General features: G+C 32.4%; 1 protein-coding gene across 2 annotated transcripts in view; it reads right to left on the bottom strand.

Moving 5' to 3' along the window:
• The window catches only part of Slob (Slowpoke binding protein), a 70,731-nt gene extending 53,089 nt beyond the window's left edge, over positions 1-17,642 (bottom strand). The window contains exons 1-2 of one of the 2 annotated variants that reach the window (XM_036366438.2): positions 17,575-17,642; positions 16,470-16,754 (exon numbers count right to left, since the gene is read on the bottom strand). The gene's annotated coding sequence lies outside the window, so the exon portion shown is untranslated. Of the gene's footprint in view, positions 1-16,469; positions 16,755-17,365 lie in introns of both variants that reach the window. The other variant, XM_036366439.2, reaches the window with a different exon arrangement.
• Positions 17,643-18,951: the final 1,309 nt, after the last annotated feature.

The raw sequence follows: 18,951 nt of genomic DNA, 5'->3' as shown, positions 1-18,951 counted from the left end.
GAAGAAGAAACGATAAAAAAAGGAACCACTCATATTGAAACAAAATTTTAATTTGGTTATAATATGGTTATATCTAATAGCAGAAACTGAATATTTTATACATTATTATTATGTATGCATAAAACAACTTAATTGCGACTTTTTTGAAGATACGTTGTTTTTTTAACTTCCCGCTAAGAAAATTGAAAATTTTCTAAAAATCGGGAAGATATTGGTTTCACCCCATTTTGCAAAAATCGAGTTCTCAACAGATCTCGTCGTTTTGAGGGTCGAGGAAGCTTCCCCGAACATTTCTACGATGATGTCCGTATGTCTGTATGTATGTGTGGATGTATGTGTGTGTGTGTGGATGTATGTGACCCTCTTATAACTTTTAAACGGCTCAACCGATTTGAATAAACTAAACGGCATTCCAAAGGGTTTCATTGCACTTGAATTTCGTGTGAGTTTGGACCCAATCGGACCAGTAGATTTTGAGAAATCTCAAAAATAAAAATTTTGAAAAATCGTTTTTTTCGAATTTCTTCCAAACGACTTGACCGATCGACACCATCAGTTCTAAACCTTGAAAAAACACATCGTTTGCCGCAAACCGGGATTTACTTGCTAGATATCGAAAACGAAAAATTTCGAAGAGTTCAAAAGCAGTGAAAAAAGCGAAATTTGAACGTTAGCGTATGAAATTAGAGGGAAGTTGCAGGGATGGCCCTTGAGGCCAACCGTTTTCCACATTTTTTTTATTTATTTTAAGTGATGATATATGGTATACTTATATGTTAGAACTCTTGAAACTTTGAGCAAAGTGACGGCACTTTAGTGTATGATTTTCGGGTATAAGTATACTGTATATACAAACGCGTTTGCATATTTTGTCTATTATATTTGGTTGTCAATATTTCAAACGCCTGTGTTTGACAGCTAAGCGTTGCTAAGCACTCTTATATATTTGTACGTAGCCATATATAGTAGCAGCAGTGAGTCTTTTCATGGAATTCATATTTTTACAAGCTGGAATAAAAAGCACGGTAAACATATTTGTTTAATTTTTTTCGTTTTAAATTTAATTTTTATGTGTATGACAGCATTGCGCAAATAATTTTATTGTGAGGGAAATTCGTTTAGTAGCGATGATTGATTGAGTAACTTTTTATAAAAATTCTTTAGTGTGTTTTTCGCTCTAGACAAACATAGTTTGGCCTTTTAAAAAAACTAGTTGGCTTTTATAAATTGGCTTTATAAACAATACACTGCAATTGCTACTATTTTTTGCGATTTTACAAATTCTCCTCACTATTTGTCCTGATCAAAGCAAAAAATCCGCTTGTGCTTTGTATTTGTTTGTATACTAGTGGTTGCTTTAATTGATTAATGAAAACACAGAAATTCAATAAAACTGTCAATTTCCGCAAAGCTACTGGACAAACATACACATTTTCAATTCCACATTTACATTTTGTTTTTGTGCAGTTATCGCGGCTAAATCAATATCGTAAACTGCTAAGTGACCGGTCTTATGCACACAGAGGACATTAATGACGTTTTTTCACTGCTCTCCACTGTGCTTAACAGTTATCTAACGCCCACAATATAAGCACAGACGGATACGCTCACAATTTCTACTCAACTCAGCTGGGCTGCTGCTTAAAAGGCTCACATTTAGACCATTTCCTGCCACAAAGCTAAGCTAACTGAATTTTCCAAATCAACTTACAAAGGTAAAACGTGCAAAAAAATCATTTTCCTTTTCCTTTCTAATGTTTTTGTTGGTACTTGTATTTACTCGTTTTATTTGTTTGTTATTTGCCGCGTACGTTTGTCAAGTCGCACCTGCTTTCGAAATTTTGCCGAGTGCTCATTTGAAAGCAAACAGCAATAAGAAATTGTTTGTGTTTGATTATTTATTTGATTGTATATGTGTGTGTATATAAGTGTTCTGTGTGCTAGTAGTGAAATTAATTTTACTACTGGCCAATTCCCACTCTAGTCTTATAGTATTTTTGTTGATTTCGTAGTCTTTTGAGTTGCGTGACGTGAATGACATATTGACTGCTATTTGACTGCTACCACTGCGCTCAGTTTAGGGGTCAGATGTGTGACGTCAATCATTGCCGGTTTTGGCTGACAAAACAAGCCAACAAATTAACTGACGTATTGACAACACAACGTGTAAATGACAAATCAAAGCATGGCTGGCAATAGCCGGTACTTGGTTTTGTTTTCACATTGCAAAAGTAAAAGTATAAGAAATATTTAAGGTATAAATGTGTAAGGAGTTGTCATTAAAAAGATTTGTCAAGAAAATATATGAAACAATAAGAAACATTAACTTCGGTTGCACCGAAATTATAGCACCCTTCACATATACAAAAGATTCCATACAAAAACGTGATTTTGATGGACCAGTTTGTATGGCAACTATATACCATAGTGATCCGATCTGAACTATTTCTTCGAAAATTGTACCCATGCCTTGGACAATTAAACATGCAAAGTTTTATGAAAATATCTTATCAAATACAAAAGTTTTCCATAAAAGGGCATGATTTTGATCGTACAGTTTGTATGGCAGCTATATGTTATAGATATCTGATATCGCCGATTCCGACAAATGAGCAGGATCTTTAAGAGAAAAACACGTGTGCAAAATATTTGATCGATATTTCAGAAACTGAAGGACCAGTTCACGTAAATACAGATAGACAGACATGGCTAAATGAACTCAGCTTGTTATGCTGATCATTTATGTATACATATATATTTTATATGGTTTCCAATTTTTTTTTCTGGATGTTATCAACTTCTTGGCAAACTTAATATGCCCTGTTCAGGGTATAAAAACAGCTGTAAGAAAACTTTTCATACATTTTTGTGACATTTGGATTTTGAAGAACCATCAAATGGTTGGATAATATAAAGAAGACTAAAAGAAATAGTAACAAGGCTTAATCCAACAGCTTGAATGAGATAAATATTTTTAGAAACACATTTTTTTTGTAAAATTTCGAAAATCTTACTGAGCATAGTTGGCACTTAGAGCGATAGTCAGATTATAGCGTTCTTCCAGCTTTTGGATACCATTTTGTTTGCACAATTTGGTAGTCTTGGTTGAAAATTTAATTCAGGCTCTGTTTTAATTTTTCTTTTTGTCAATTAACTTATTAGGAACCTCCATTTTCTAAACCTTTGGGAACAGAAAAAATCCAAATTTGAAAAATATGGAGAAAAACCAAACTAAAATATATACAATTCTATAACGATTTCATTAAGTGTTGTTAGTCCATCGAATTCCGGAGTTAAATGATGGAGCCATCTTTCTTCCATTGTTACATATTGAAGCAGACAGCTAATTTATCATCTAACCTAATCTTTCGTTATTACAGAACATTACTTTGTTTTAACTATTTACCTTTCTGAAATATCATAACTTGCGTCTTCCAAAAAAAAAAAAAAAATTTCTGTATCTTATGAACCAATTTAATAGATTTTATGCTAATGGCGCGTATTCATAGAAATGACACTTTTCAGCTACCCGAGAATCTACAGAGAATAAAGCAAGATCATCCAAAAAAAAAACATAATAATAATCAAAAAATCTGTCAAATATACCCGTACTCCTATTCATAATACATGTATATTTGATTAATCGATTAAATTTGAACGTCAATCAAATACAAGTAATCTCTTTTAGCATTTTGACGCAGGGTATGAACGTCTAAATACGCAAGTAATGAATAGCTGTTTAGTAAATGAACAAAAATAAACGATTTAATTTTACTCATGCTCATTTATTTACAATTTCTACTTGAACAAATATAAGTATTTTGTGTTGTGCGTTTTTTCGTCACTTCTTTACTTATGTATGAAATACTTATTGTTTGCTTGTGGTGTCGATTGCATATTTCAAATTAGTAAATATATGTGGCTATATCTGATATATTTTGATGTAATGAGTACTTAATGACCAAATTTGTAAGTGTAGTAAGCAGTTAATCAGTAGAGCAAGTGTAATCATGTTGTAAATTGTTATTGCAACTAGCAATGCATAATGCATACATATCAACATATAAATATTAGCATAAGCAAACTATTGCAGTTGATACTCAGAGTGAATTTCGTCTAATATAGTAGAGATATAGTTTTTTTTATTTGTATATAAATATTTGCAAACTTCGGTGCACTTATGACCATATTTCACAAAATTTGCAAAAAAAAGATGATAGCTCGTAATTAAGAATGCCTGATTGCCACGCGAGCATGATAATGTTATATTTGATCATAATATATTTTTATATAGGTAGAACCGATTAAATAAGGATTTATAGCTATAAAGTGAGTACATTTTAGCAGCTATTAACAGCACATATTGATGTTAACTTTTAAACCCACAAAAAGCCACAACGCAAACCCTGAAATTATAAAATATTTCAAATAAAATTATAGTGGTTTTTAAGCTTAGCATAATTAAAATGAAACCGAATCTAGCAAACAAAACAAAGTAGCTTCAATTACATTTAAATTATTGTTTGCTCTTTGCGCTTAATTGCCTGCTTTGCTCTCTGGGATTTCACAGGCGGCAATTAATTCTTGTAGTTGGGTTTTATTATAGTATATGCCAGCTTGTCTGTTGAAGGCGTTGCACAGTGATTTATTTGCGTAATAAGGATGAATAAATATACATAAAATGTGAAGAATGCACTTTAAGGCAAAAATTACGCTGTCATACTAAATTATATTTTATATAATTTATTATTATATTTATTTGTTTTTAGAGTGCATATAGTTTTTTGATCCAAAAAAAAAAAAAAAAAAACACATGAACTCGTAAACAGCCACAGACTGGCTATGAAAAGTATTGTAATATAAAAAATAACATAATATTATAATAATGGGCAGGAAGGAGATCGAATAATAATTCAAAAGCTTAGCAAGCTTGATTTCAGAATTCTTCTTAACAATTTTGAAAATATTTTTCCATTAAACAAAAAATAGAAAAATATATATAATAGGATTAAATCACAGAGTTAATTAAGAATTTTCGTATTTATTATTTATTTATTTCTATTTCTTTATTTTTCTACTGTTCCCTCACTTAGAAACCACATAGTATGCCTTCCAGTAAATCACGTATACGCCCTGTACTACTTTCCTACACGTTATACTCGTAAAGTCATTTATCATTTATTTAGGTGTGTTTGGAGTCAACTTATACCGGCGAACCTTTTCATCGCCAAATTAAGCAAGCCAGTAAATGATATAGTCGTAATATAAACTACTAATAAGAAAAAAAGGTTACAATGAAGCCATTTGTAAAAAAATTACACACACGCTCACATTTTGTTTAAACACATGCTTTTGTATTAAAAATCAAATATACGCTACGTGAGAAAAAAAATGAAAAGAAATCGAATCATAAAAAATAAAAGGATATTTAATGAAGTGCAGAGAACCAGCAGAAAGTTGAAAGCATAAGTAAGCGATTGATAAGCAGTAGTTAAGCTGCAGAAGAGGTACGGAAGTGGTGAATGGTAACGAAAAGCTTTTGTAATGAAAATTGAATAATTTTGAGTGCTATTTGAAGTCTATATGCATATGATAACTGTAGTAAAAATTGGAAATTTATGCTTCCTACTTAGATTTTTAATTTCGTGTGGATAAATAATATATTTTGATCTATTAGCTGTCCGATTTTCTTCATTAATAATAGCAGTAAGGTTATTATTTTCATTGTAAAAATTACTTAATATTACATATCTACCATATGTATACATTTCTAAATGTGGGGTGAATAATACAAACAACTTATTTCGCTTTGCAAGCCGGAAAGAATGCGTTTTCCTGTTTTTTTTGAACAGGAATGTAAATTGCAGGATTTTGTGTACTTTAATAATTGGCGCCTCGTTTTGAAAAAAGTTGGATTTCCTTGATACTGTAGCTGATTTGCAGGTATTCATAACAAAAAAAACACAAAAAAAAATTTTATTAGTATAGATTAATATAGGTAATAGTTTTGTTCGTGTCAAATTGCTGGCTTCCCAAAACAAGTCATTTTTTGTAACAAAAAATATAAAAAAAAATTTAAAAAATTATTATAGTAGTCACTATTGGCTATTAGAGAATTCTTTTATTTTCAAATAATTTTTAGTTTTTGGATATTTTGCATAATGTGTACCCTGTTTGTTTTTATCCTTCCAAGCTCGTGTTGAAAGGTTCATTTCAGCCAAAGCTTAATCCATTTCAAGAATGTAGACTATTTAGCGCACAAATAACTCACGATATTGACAGGAGCGAATAAATCCACGCAATACTCCCGTGTAGAAAAAACACACTCTTTCAGTGGCAGCACGTTTAAATTTATTTTCCGGATACAGTTTATTTTAGTTACTTTGCACTTGGTGCGAACGCGGAAAATAACGATTAATTAACGGCTATAAATCGGTAGTAGCAATTTATATAAACATTTTGACACACATATGCTCATGCCATGTGCGAGCTTGGCGCTATTATTTAAAGTAATTTATTATAGCCACTTTCAATGGTAGCTTGATTACAAATTAAATGGTGTTAATCGTGGCGGCCAACGAAATTGTTCGCACGCCCAAACTTGTTTGCTCAAATAGTCGCAGTTTTGACATCATTATCAGCTGAAATTTATGCAATTTGGCAAATTGTTGTTGGTTGGACAAATTAGGGTATTTTTTTGCTTCTCCTCCATTTTGCTTAATAAATTACTGCTAAACTAATTACAGTGCTTTGCATGTATTTTGGTTTAAATATGTGTTGTTGTTGTTTTGCGCATAAAATTTGCATTAATCAATGACTTTTGACGTTTATGAAAAGCATATTAATTTGACGTCAAAAATATGCTCGCTATTATTAAAATTTTTAATATTTTACTTCAATATGTTTTCGATTACAAATTGGCAAGCGTATAATACTTTAAGAGGTTACATGGATTTCGTCGAGCAAAAAATGCCTTATTTTCAATAAATTTTGGTGAAAATTTCTAGGTTTTTTTATTTTAAATAATTGTAAAAGAAAGAAGATAATTGTAATTAAATTTAGGACCTTGTAAAGGATATCTTGGATATCGATGTAAAATTTAATTAAGATCGGTTGAGTAGTTCGGAAGAAATCTTGACAACCGGCTGGTTTTAAATGACTATATTCCAGACGTCGAGCGCGCTGTACCCCTAAAACAATTACTGGAATCAACTTGAGAACTTAGGACAATATTCTACAGATGTTATAGAATTAAATAAAACAAAATTTTTTTTTTGGGTTTTGAATTTTTTTTACCAAAAACTACCGCATGATCTTTTTTTAAATTTTGATGAAATATTCATATATAATTCATGAATATTTACAGAAAAAAAATAATTATTTGGCGAATTATTAATTTTCTCAATTTATGTTACAAACAAAAAGTCTCCACTGCTGTAATGATTGCGGTTTTAACCGCAGTTGAAAATAAATGGAGTTGCCTTTTTTGTTGCAAAAAAAGGTATAAAAAGATCTTTTTCTTGATTTTGATCGGTCAGTTTGAATGGCAGCTATGTTTATGCTACAGTGTTCCGATCTGAACCATATGTTTGGAGACTAAAGCGATGCCTTAGATTATAATCTGTGCCAAATTTTGTGAAGATATCTGGGCAGAAGGCCTTGAGTTACAAAATTGATCGATCAGCTATATGCTATAGTTGTCCGATATCGTCGGTTTCGACAAATGAACAGACACTTGACGGGAAAACAACATATGCAAAATTAATTAAAAAAGAAAAACGTTCAAGCAATTGTCTTCGAGTCTCAACTGCAGTCAATTTTAAAAAATTGTAGTTTTGAATAAAACGGGGTCTAATAAAAACTTATTGACTACATTGACTATGGACGACTACATTGAAGAAGGCTATAGCTCACAAATTTTTTGAAATGTTCATTTAAAATTCCAGTATGTTATTTAAATCCATGTTTAAAGGTATATACTTTCAAAATATGCAAAAAAAAAAACTTTAATTATTTTTTTTTTTTAATTTCGCACTAGAGGTGTGTAAGGCGAACTGTGTGTAACTACTAAAATTTGCAGACACAGATGTGTGTCTTAGGTATGATTGTGGAAGAGCTAAGCAAATACCGGATACTTGTACGTGTCATTGCGGTTTTTCTTACACATATTTTGCAAAATAAATGGGTGTGTTATTGACTAGCATAATAGCAAACCAACTGACTTACTTTCCAACTAAGTACCTTTTCATTTAACAATTGACTCGACATTGTTATATACACTACACATAATATATAATGTCAAATAAAGGGAAAGGAGTACAAATTGTGTAGGTCGAAAAGTAGCTCTGCTGTGTTTTAACAACATAAATTACTATGTTCTTTTCTTTTGCGTGACATGAATAGAGTGACACTTGGTGCTATCACTTTTATGGACATATATCCTTACATTCAATGTGGTGTCTACTCATATTTGGGACGTGTAAAAGTGTCTACACGAACAGTATTTATTGTTAGCTTATTAACCTGCATTTACACCGAGCCACTTTTATGTTGGCAGTGGTCGTATGACATAATTGAGGCGGTTCATCGTTGGCCATTCAAAACACTGCTGCCTTTTGCCTATTTGTCACTTTAACTGCTTTCTGAGCTGTCTCAGTGTAAATATACGTGCAATGGAGCTAGTGATCCTCTAGCCGTTAGCGACATGCATACATGGCCACTATGAGTAGAGTACCGACGAGACACTAACGTTTTATCTACGAGTATGTCTCATATGACATGCGGCATACTTTTGAGCGTCCACAATATGTGGTTTATGGAAACCGATTGGATAGTCAATAGGCTTTTATTAGAAAATTTCCACACTTTTCTTGCTGAAAATTTGCTGAATCTCATCCTTTTTTGAGGACTAATGTAAAGCATAAACGTTGATGTGTTTGCGGGCAGTCAGGCGTTCTAAAAATATGCAAATTGGTGTGATATGCTGTACAATATTAATATGCATAAACTTATTTATATGAGTTTGCTTAAGTGAATTTCTATGCATATTAATTTCGAGTTATGTATGTGGGAGAGAGAGGCAGTCTTACATATTGACGATATACCTATATATAACTTATTTGTGATATAGTACATTTTTCGCACATATTAAGTGGAAGCTACAGATATATATTTCAATGTCCGACTAAAAATGAATTTTAGCATTCATTTGCATAGAACTTTTTTCTTAATTCTGAAAAATGTAATTTATTGTTATACCAAGAGTATTTTATAATTGAATCTTGACACTCTTTTGCTGGCATTTAACTAAGTAATCTACTGAGCATGTATTGTATAAAATACAATCAAAGTATGTACTTTAGGTTCTATCAATTTCAGAGACATCAAACGTTTTCAACATGCGGAATTAAGTAATTCTGTTTGTTAATTATTTTGTTGGAAATTTCAGTAACATATTTTCATGCTTTACTAAAGAATGAAAAATGGCAAATTTATATTTGAATCACTCATTATATCGCCAGACAAACGTCGTTAACGAACAGCTGCCAAACACACACTAATTGACATGTGCAGAAGAAGTCTAACAAAAACATAAAAAAGGCTGAACCAATCTATAAATTTTGTTTTTATCGGTTCGGTTTGCACACAGAGTTTATTATATATGGGTCAGTCCTAGTCAATTTTGATATTCATTTTATGTCAGTTATCAATAAAACATTAAATTTTATACGAAAATATAAAAACACCTCTACTTTTCAGGCTAATTTCTTTACAAAATCTCTAAAACACCGAAAATGTCACATATAATATAAAGAGTCTACCAAATAGAACGACGCTATTTTAAAATGAAATAAAACACTCAAATTTGGTCAAAATGGGTTATGTGTTTTTTTTGTTCACTTGGCCAGCACGGCTCCGTTTGCATATCTCCCCCCGTTTACGCCAATTTTCAAAGACCCGGTGCAACATGGGACGGCGCACCGTCTTGTTGGAAATAGAGATCATTTCATAATATTCCGGGCGAAAAAATCGGCCAACATTTCGAAAGAAATATGGCCATATTATACCGCCGTACCACAAGCCACACCACACAAACACTTTTTGGGGAAACAATTGCGGTTCCTGAACTACACGAGGACTTGGCACAAATCCGTAAACAAACATGGCTAGTCGCTGTAGAATAATAAGTTTTAACCCAAACAACATTAGAAAGCTTGTCAAAAGACGAATGGCAAATGATTTTGAAAAAATATATACAATACGCATACAAGTGGCTATTACAGCAATAAGTGTCGGAATTTCGATAATATCAGGGAATGTTATCATGTCAAGTGATTGACGTGGGTTGTAAAATTGATGAACGCACCTGCTGGCACTCCGGTAGTGCATACAAATTGCAAGGAGATCTTATAGAGTAAACTGGTTTAAATTCCTAAACACTTATGGGCAAATATTTATGTATGTACTGATATGAAATTTCAACTTCAATGTAAATGATGACAGACACTCTGCAACAAACATGCAATAATCATAGTTTGTACGTTTACTTAATTCATTTGCATATTCAAGCACTGTTGCACCTGTTCTATTGTCTCAAACGAGTCACGCACAATGAATTCCAATCAATCCATGCATCATGATAACTTGATTTATTTAATTCCATTTGGCAATTGCAACTATTGTGTGTAAACAAAGATTATTTGTTGAAGCGTATGTGATAAGTGACACCAAAGTAAATACCTTGAGTGCAAGTGTTAGAATTTAAAATTTCTAAGCATGCAATAGCAATAGAAATACTCAAGATTGAAACTCGGACTAATAGATATTTACTCAACTGTTATGTTATATAATTTGTAAGCATTGATGCAATAATATTATATATTGCTAATAGTGAAAAAAAAAGTTTTCGGACAATATAACAGATGCCTGCGAAAATACTCATACGCTCTGTCGCACATCACATTGTTTAGTGTGTAATAATGGATTGCTGATTTAGTACCTATATTTGTGATTGATAATCCAAATTTTACGTGAACAGTTTAAAGGTGAAGGTTTGACACGCTATAAGCCCACTGATGAGTTTTCACTCGATTTGATACATATGAGACCATACTATCACTACTTTTTTTTCCTTGTCATGACACTTTTAACAACTGGAACATATACAAAAATATCGGAAAACTTCTAACTTTAATTTTTTTTTTTGTAGATTTTAAAAACATTTTTAGTGGAGTTTAGTGCCTTGTCACATAAAATATATATCCATATATAAAGAATTTTCAAATAAGAGTGATATGATTTAACAAAAAACACCCATTAATTGTAAAGAAATTCAAGTTTTTTTATTTAATGTGAAGTAAAATCGATACAATTCAGAATATAACATCATTCAAATAGCCTCCACGACTTCTTGTGCAGGAACGAATTCGATGAATTAAATTTTCGAGTTCTTTTTCCACTAAATCAAATCGTATGCCATGAATAGCACGTTCAATATTGACTTTTAAAGCTTGAAGATAGTTTGGTTGGTAGGTCTAATGGTGTTAAATCACAACTTATTGTACGCTATTCAATGCCAGAATTTCTTGAAATTATCCAATCTATAAACTTTTTTCGCAATAATTCAGTTGTTGCACGTGCTGTGTGCTTGTTAGAACCAGATGTTGTCAAGATCAACTTGTTTCAATTGCGCCCATAAAAATTTGGTTACCATCGATCTATACCGCTATCCATTGACAGTAACACCAGCTTCATTTAGAAAGAAGTACGGACCGATGATTCCAGCAGACCAAAAACCACACCAAACTGTCAATTTAGATGAATATGAATAGAATGGTTGTTCATGAATAATTTGTGGATCTTTTTGCACCAGAATCGACAGTTTTGTTTATTCAGCGAACTACACAGATGAAAGTGAGCCTCATCGGAGAAGAGGATTTTCTCAAAAGCGCATGAAAAGTTGCTATTGGAGAACGATTATTTTCATAATTAAATTGAATAATTTGTAAACGTTGTTCTTGCATTTATCTTTCTATGATGAAATTGTAATCATTACTGAATACAAGAAAAAAAAATTACATATCATGACATATTAATAATGGCCTAAACGACACTTAGAAATCATAACATCCCTATTGAAAAACCCGATATAAGTACATAAAGTTGTTGTAGTATGTACGTGCGTATAAATCTCAGCTGAGCCATTTCCCAATTGTAGCTCATTATTTGAATGAAAATACTTGATTTTCAGACGGCTATTATGTTTCTTCGTCGACTTCCTGATTGCTAAGTTTATACAACACAGCTTTTAGCCTTTATTGCTGCAATTATAGGTACTAACACTAGATACATTAAGAGTTTTTTGCGGTGAACGAACAGTGAATTGATGGGTACATTCATTCTCATTTATGCGAATTTTTATAACGCCAGCACATGGGCTCGTAAAAGTTCATTTAGTTCGTATGTGACTTTTTCATTCCTTTTAATATGAAATTCCAGGGAATGTACGAGTATGCTCTCATAGAAATGTGTGCATAAAATACTACGCATCTGAATATGTATACGGTAGATATGATATTTCTATTAAATATTCGGAATATTTTCTACACAAAAAGAAAATCACGTTTAAACCCAAAAAATGGTTGAGAATATACTAATAAGCAGAAATACTTAGCCAATATTAGTTAAAAAAGTAAACTTCATTATATTAGAAAGAGCTTAGCGCTGCTTGAGCGCATTTATGGCAAATTATATTAATAGCTTATTGATAAACCCTTTGGCCATTGAAGCGCTTATTATTACATCTATTCTACGCAATACTTGCGTTTCATAATAATTTTATTTACTGTGTATCGTCGCCTTTTCTTTTGGTAAAGGATCAAATTGTAAATACCTTCTAATTCGTGCATAACCGATGTAAACTAACTGAGTGATTCTTGTTAGGGAGGCCATCTAAGCTCAATGAAAGTACTTTCTCACATTTGTATGTATGTATTTGTTTTCTTTTTGCACTTGCTCTGCTTATTATAAAATATTTATTTATGCTTTGCTATAACTGCGCTGTTGCTGCTCAAATGCCTTAGCGCTACTGTGCGCTTACTTAGGACCAATAAATATTGCTCATACGCCACGACAACCAGCTATTTGTGTAATATAATAATGCCTGTGTTTATTTTGCGTGTGGTTGTGCGGCATGCGTTCGTGTTTTTATAATGCAAATAATTTGTAAATAGCTGAATGAAATTTGTTTTGAGATATTTATTCGTTGGATTAAAATAAACAATTCCGCATGCAAGTTCATTTACCAGCACTAGATTGCTAAATGTACATATATGTAGTAGCAGTGCAGTTTGCATGTTTACGATTCTGTTTAATTCTTCAATAAATGTTTATATATTGGTGTTTACTTTTGGTTAGCAATGTGTAACGCAATCTATATATGTTTGTTTTCTTTTAAATAAAATCTTTATCCACTTAACGAGGTGGCGATGTGTGAGAGTAAACAGCATAAAAATTTGTATACACTCGAAGCATATTGCAGCGATACAACAGTTGTTTTTGTGCACTTAAGAAGTAGACTAAAAAGTATTTCCAATGAAATAATATATTTCAAAATGAATTGACTCTGTACTTTGACGCTATACTTTGCAATTAAGGAAGAAGAATGTTAAATTTGGCTTGTATGCCGATAAAATTAGATTATGCATGAAGAAGAAAATGTAGGTATTTTTGTGTAATTTCATACCTTACAAACGACTTAATTAAACTCAATAAAATTGTGTGCCTGCTACTGACGTCATAATATTTTATTAAATTTTCCATATACACATAGTACGGCCGATAAGCGAAATTTTTTGTTTTTTTTTGAAAATTGAGAAATAGGTGTCTTCTTTCATATATCAGTGATAGTGATGACCGTCCACCAGGTTGACTGTATTCCCCGATATTTCTATCAGCATATCATAAAATTGTAGATCACTCTTATAATTCGTATAATATAATACTATTTATCTCTAAAAATTTATGAAATGTTTCGATATATTCTCTTAGTACACATATAGCGTTTATACTAATTTGCGTTTATTATGTTGTTTTTGGTTAGTTTAGTGGTGTAAACAAATAAATTATTTTTTAGAAGAACATGAGTGAGTAATTCTGGTAGTAGTATAGTGTCGGTCTTTATGTGTATCCATATATCTCTTTAAGTATATGTGATGCATTATGCATTTGCATCTGACTGCTTTTAACTCGCACAAAATACTCATAATTACACACAAAATGACAGCAATTTCAAACGCAGATATACATATAATCCTTCATATACAAGTAGATTCGTATTTGAGTTCGCATGACAAATACACATACATACACTACCAGAGCACAGCTTGGAATTTTGAAGATGTCACTTTGCGTAGCATTGCTTACGCGTCAGATTTTGTGAATTTCTGTCCTCAAAATTTAGCATTTGTTGTCAGTGGAGTGTCCTTGTTCTAAAAATATGTACAGCTAACAGAAATTCGGTTATGCAATTTTAAAGGGAGAGAGGGAGACAAAAGACCGCGCCAGCGGCATAGAAACAAAGAGACGAAATATGGGTTTACGAATATCAAACATTAACGTAGGCGTAAAAACCACAATTTTCCATATATATCCATTTGTGGAGTTATACGTATTAAGCTATCTGGTCGAAATTGTGGTTTCCCACTTTCAAATAGTCCGCTAAATGTGTGCGACATACGGAATACAGAAAAACAATCGCAAATATTTTATGATTTTTTTATTAAAATGGATGGGTAAGGCTTATTAGATATGTTTAAAGGTCAATTAAAAAATATTCTATTATTTTACTAGTATATGGGTTTAGTAAACTGCAGCTCCCGTTGTGTAAAAGCGATCGCGCCACGGTCTATTGCATTAGAAAGGTAAGATTTTGTATAAAAAAAATTTCTCAGACAGTGTTGTAATTGCTTTCTCATTATTTCTTAAGCCTGCGTCAAAGGTGGATACTAGCAAAAAGAAAATATTTCACATTTTACAGCGTTTCCGCGATAAAGTCGAAAACATATGTCATGTGGCTAAAAATATGAATATTTTTTATGGTTCCGATAAGGTAACAGAAAATAATGTGCAATTTTGCTTTTGACGATTCCATCAGTGACAGCAAAAATGCACCACGCTATAGAAGGCCAATTGTGCCAAATATTGATAAAATGAATCAAATCGTCGAGTTCGACCATTATGTAAGCACTGTTTTGATTGCTCAGAAGCTCAAGAATCTATTTGGAACCGTTCCTATAAGGTTGCATACAAAAAGAAGCGCGATGTATGGATGCCACACGAGTTAATGCAAAAAAGACCTCATGGACCAACTTTCCAAATCGTATCGCTGTTGAAACGCAACAAAATCGATTTATTTTTGAAGCGTTGGGTTACTGGTGAAGAAAAGAGTGTCATTTACAATAAACATCAAGCGAAAATGGTTCTTGTTGAATTGCGGTGAGACGGCGCAAATAGTGACCAAGACAGGATTGGCGGTCAGGAAGGTTTTGCTATGTGTTTGGTAGAATTCGGCAGAGAATTATCCCCTATGAGTTGCTCGTGTATGGCCAAACTCTTAATTCGGATCTGTACAGTCAACAATTGAAACGTCTGAAAGAAGCCATCGCATTGTAGAGGCCAGTCTTGGTCAATAGAAAAGGAATGGTATTCCATTAAGCAACGGCAGGCCACAAAAATCGATAGTGACACGCCAGAAGCTTGGTTGAGAGGTTCCTTTGCATCCATCCAACTTAGAGTACGGATCTGCCACCAAATGACTACTATGAAGTAGCATATATTTACGACAAAAGTGCTAGCATAATATCCAATTAATTAGAGTTATTTTAAGACTCGTAAAACTAACATTACCACTACTAGTCTAAGCAATATGTATGTGACTGCCTACCTTGTTGTGTTGTGGCAATGCGTTTTTGTGCCTACAAATACCACAAATCAAAAATTAAACCAGATTTTGCTTTTAACATTACTTTCTCTTTGCGTGTGCTAAATACCAACCTGCAGTGTCAGTTATTATTTACTTGCTTGCAACTTGCCTACGCACTCTTACGTGGTTTTGGGTTTGGATTTGGTGTCCTTGAATCTTAATTGAATTGCACTTGTGGCCTGCAGAGGACATTGAACGCAGCATTGCAATTTAATTATACGTTGTTGTAGGTATGTAATTAAGTAGTTATATATACGCTGATGGACGTTGTTGTTATTGTGCGCACTCAATTAACCCTATGTTGTTAATTGTAAGCATACTGAACGTATATTTATTTGCGAGAATTTTTATTTTGTATCGCAACAAGAACTAATAAAAGAAAAATTTGATATCATATTTTTAGCAATTTTACCTCATCCTGACTGACCTGCCTTACATATTATTTTCAACACAACAATTTTATTTTTGATAACGAATATCTACTCACCTGCAACCGATATCCATTCATTTACTGCTTTAGTTAATTAAACGATTTTCTATTTTGGAAATTAACTTTTTAGGTCGCTTCGGGCTGCGTGTGGCTCCACTTGGCTATGCGTTTTCTTATTTTTTTTTTATTTTACAGACACTTAAACAACATATATTATCGTATAATGAGAATTTATGCACTTCATTATGTTATGACGATGTTAAAACGTAATTGTTGTTGTTGTTGTTGTTTATAATTTTGTGATGCACAAGACTTGACTTTAATGCTATTTTATGAATTGAACTGTAAAAATGTAAAAATGAAAATATTTAAATTATTATAAATTATTCATTTTTAAATTAAAAACAGCAAGTTGTGTTTTTGTGTTTTTGTTGTACTTGTTTTATTGTAATGCACACGTTTTTTGATTTTTTTTTGTATTTGTTTCTAACATGCCGCTTCAGTTGGCTTGCACTTGTTTTTATTGCTGTTTTTACTATTAACACAAAATTCAAAGAGAGAGAGAGAGTGTGTGTGTGCAAAAGAGCGCGCGTAGTGATGTGATTTTCCAGTTCAATGGCAGTGTGTATAATTTATGTAAAGCAGAAAAAACATCAAATTAAAGTTGAAGTTAAACATACGTGATTATTGAGAGAAAATGCTCGCATTAGCTTAAAATATATTTTTTCCTGCTGCCTTTTAAGTTTTTCTGACCTTCTTGAGAATCTTTCACATGCGTATTCTTAGCTTACAAATTTGTCTTTTCAATTTCTAATTTCCAATTTGAATTTAACTTTTACTTTTACTAAAAGCTTTTATCTGGCTTAGAAGCAATTCACACACCTCACTGTATGTTGTGTTTATACATATACATAAATGTGCTACTACACACATCCACACATACTAATACACACTTAGTTGTGTCGAATGCTAGAGCCTTCCTTGCACAAGAGCTGCACACTTTTGTTTGCTGAAAATTGAAAATTGCTAAGAAGCTGCTAAATTTCACTTCTCCTACACTTGCGACACATTTGCATTAGGTTGTTGTTATTTTTGTTTTACAACACACTTTCCTTAAGCTATAGCCAACTGCAACATTGGCAATGCAACTATTTGAATATACCATCTGAACCAAAAAAAAATTCCATATCCGTCGACACGTCCACTTCGCCCTGTGACTCTAACTTGAATGATTGAGCGGCCTGTGACCACAGAATTCATCGGCCGAATATGTGCGTGTCTGTCATTTATATTTGTGTGCATTTATGCGCTTGCGAGTGTATCCATTAAGTTTATATTCCACTGACACGTAACAGCGCCTGCTACCGCTCCACGCTTGCTCTACAAGCGCATTTGACTTTTACGTGTACTCTCCAGCTGACACTGAGAGTAACGTAAAATTTCCAGTAACACTTACTTGCTCACTTTTCGTTGTGACTACATATACTAGCGCAAGAGAAAAGCTTCATTGGTGTTTTCGAAATTTTCCTTTTTGTGCGGGCACATTTTGTGTTAAATACGTTTTTAGCAGTCACAGCTGATTTGTGCTTTTCGTGATGTTGTTGTTTTTTTCGTTTGCGTAAAGGGAGCAAATGGTAGCATGCTTGTGTGGGGGCGATGTGTAGAGAACTTTTTCCAGCAAACTCATGCAGATTGATGACGTCTGAATAGCAAAATAAACAGAGAAAATACTGTAAGTGGTATGCTATTAAGTCAAATAGGAAAATCTCACAAAAATAAAAGGTAAATTTAGTCTTATATTTGTTTACGACTTGTCTTATTTCATAGTGCTGATTTGTAGCAGGAAAAAATATATTTGTCTTTTTTTTAGAATTTTTTTGCGGAAGTAAAAGTTGTATGTAAATCTGAAATTTGTTTTAATTATTTTAGTTGATGTTTTTATTTTTACTTGGAGATTTTAATTTAGAAACACATTAACATTAGTTGAAACGGTTGGTTTCGAAGCATAAACCTTAATGCTTATTTTCCATATTTATACGAGAGTTGTCTTCTATATTTCGGTACTAGAAAACAACAACAAATATTAATCATCGAAAATGTCTTTATTGTTTTTCACAATATTCTCCATTAAGATCTATACACTTTTGCATGCGTTCGAACCAATTTTCAAAGCAATTTTGACACGCTGATTGAGGTATCTCCAAAACATATGTTCTGAACGCATCAACCGCCTCTTCAGGTATCGAAAAATGTAGACCTTTTTGTTTATTTTTTAATAAAAAGAAGTCATTCACGTCGAAAGCTGTAAAAAATAATCGTGCGAAAATATTCGCGCTTTAATGCCATTTTTTGGCCGAGATGAATATTTTAAGTTACTGTAAAACACACACCAAAAACGCTCGTATGTCAAAACGTTCTGAGTATGTATAACATCAAAGATGTCAAACTTAACGATAAAGTTGTGAGTTACGAGATTGCAACACTAGGGTTAGGATTGTTAAACTCCGAAATATAAAAGGCAATCTACGTTTGAGCTCAA

Source organism: Bactrocera oleae, chromosome 3 (assembly GCF_042242935.1).
Source record: "Bactrocera oleae isolate idBacOlea1 chromosome 3, idBacOlea1, whole genome shotgun sequence".
NCBI lineage: Eukaryota > Metazoa > Arthropoda > Insecta > Diptera > Tephritidae > Bactrocera > Bactrocera oleae.
The sequence above is the reverse complement of the archived record's forward strand: the minus strand, read 5'-3'. Positions and strand labels throughout refer to the sequence as shown.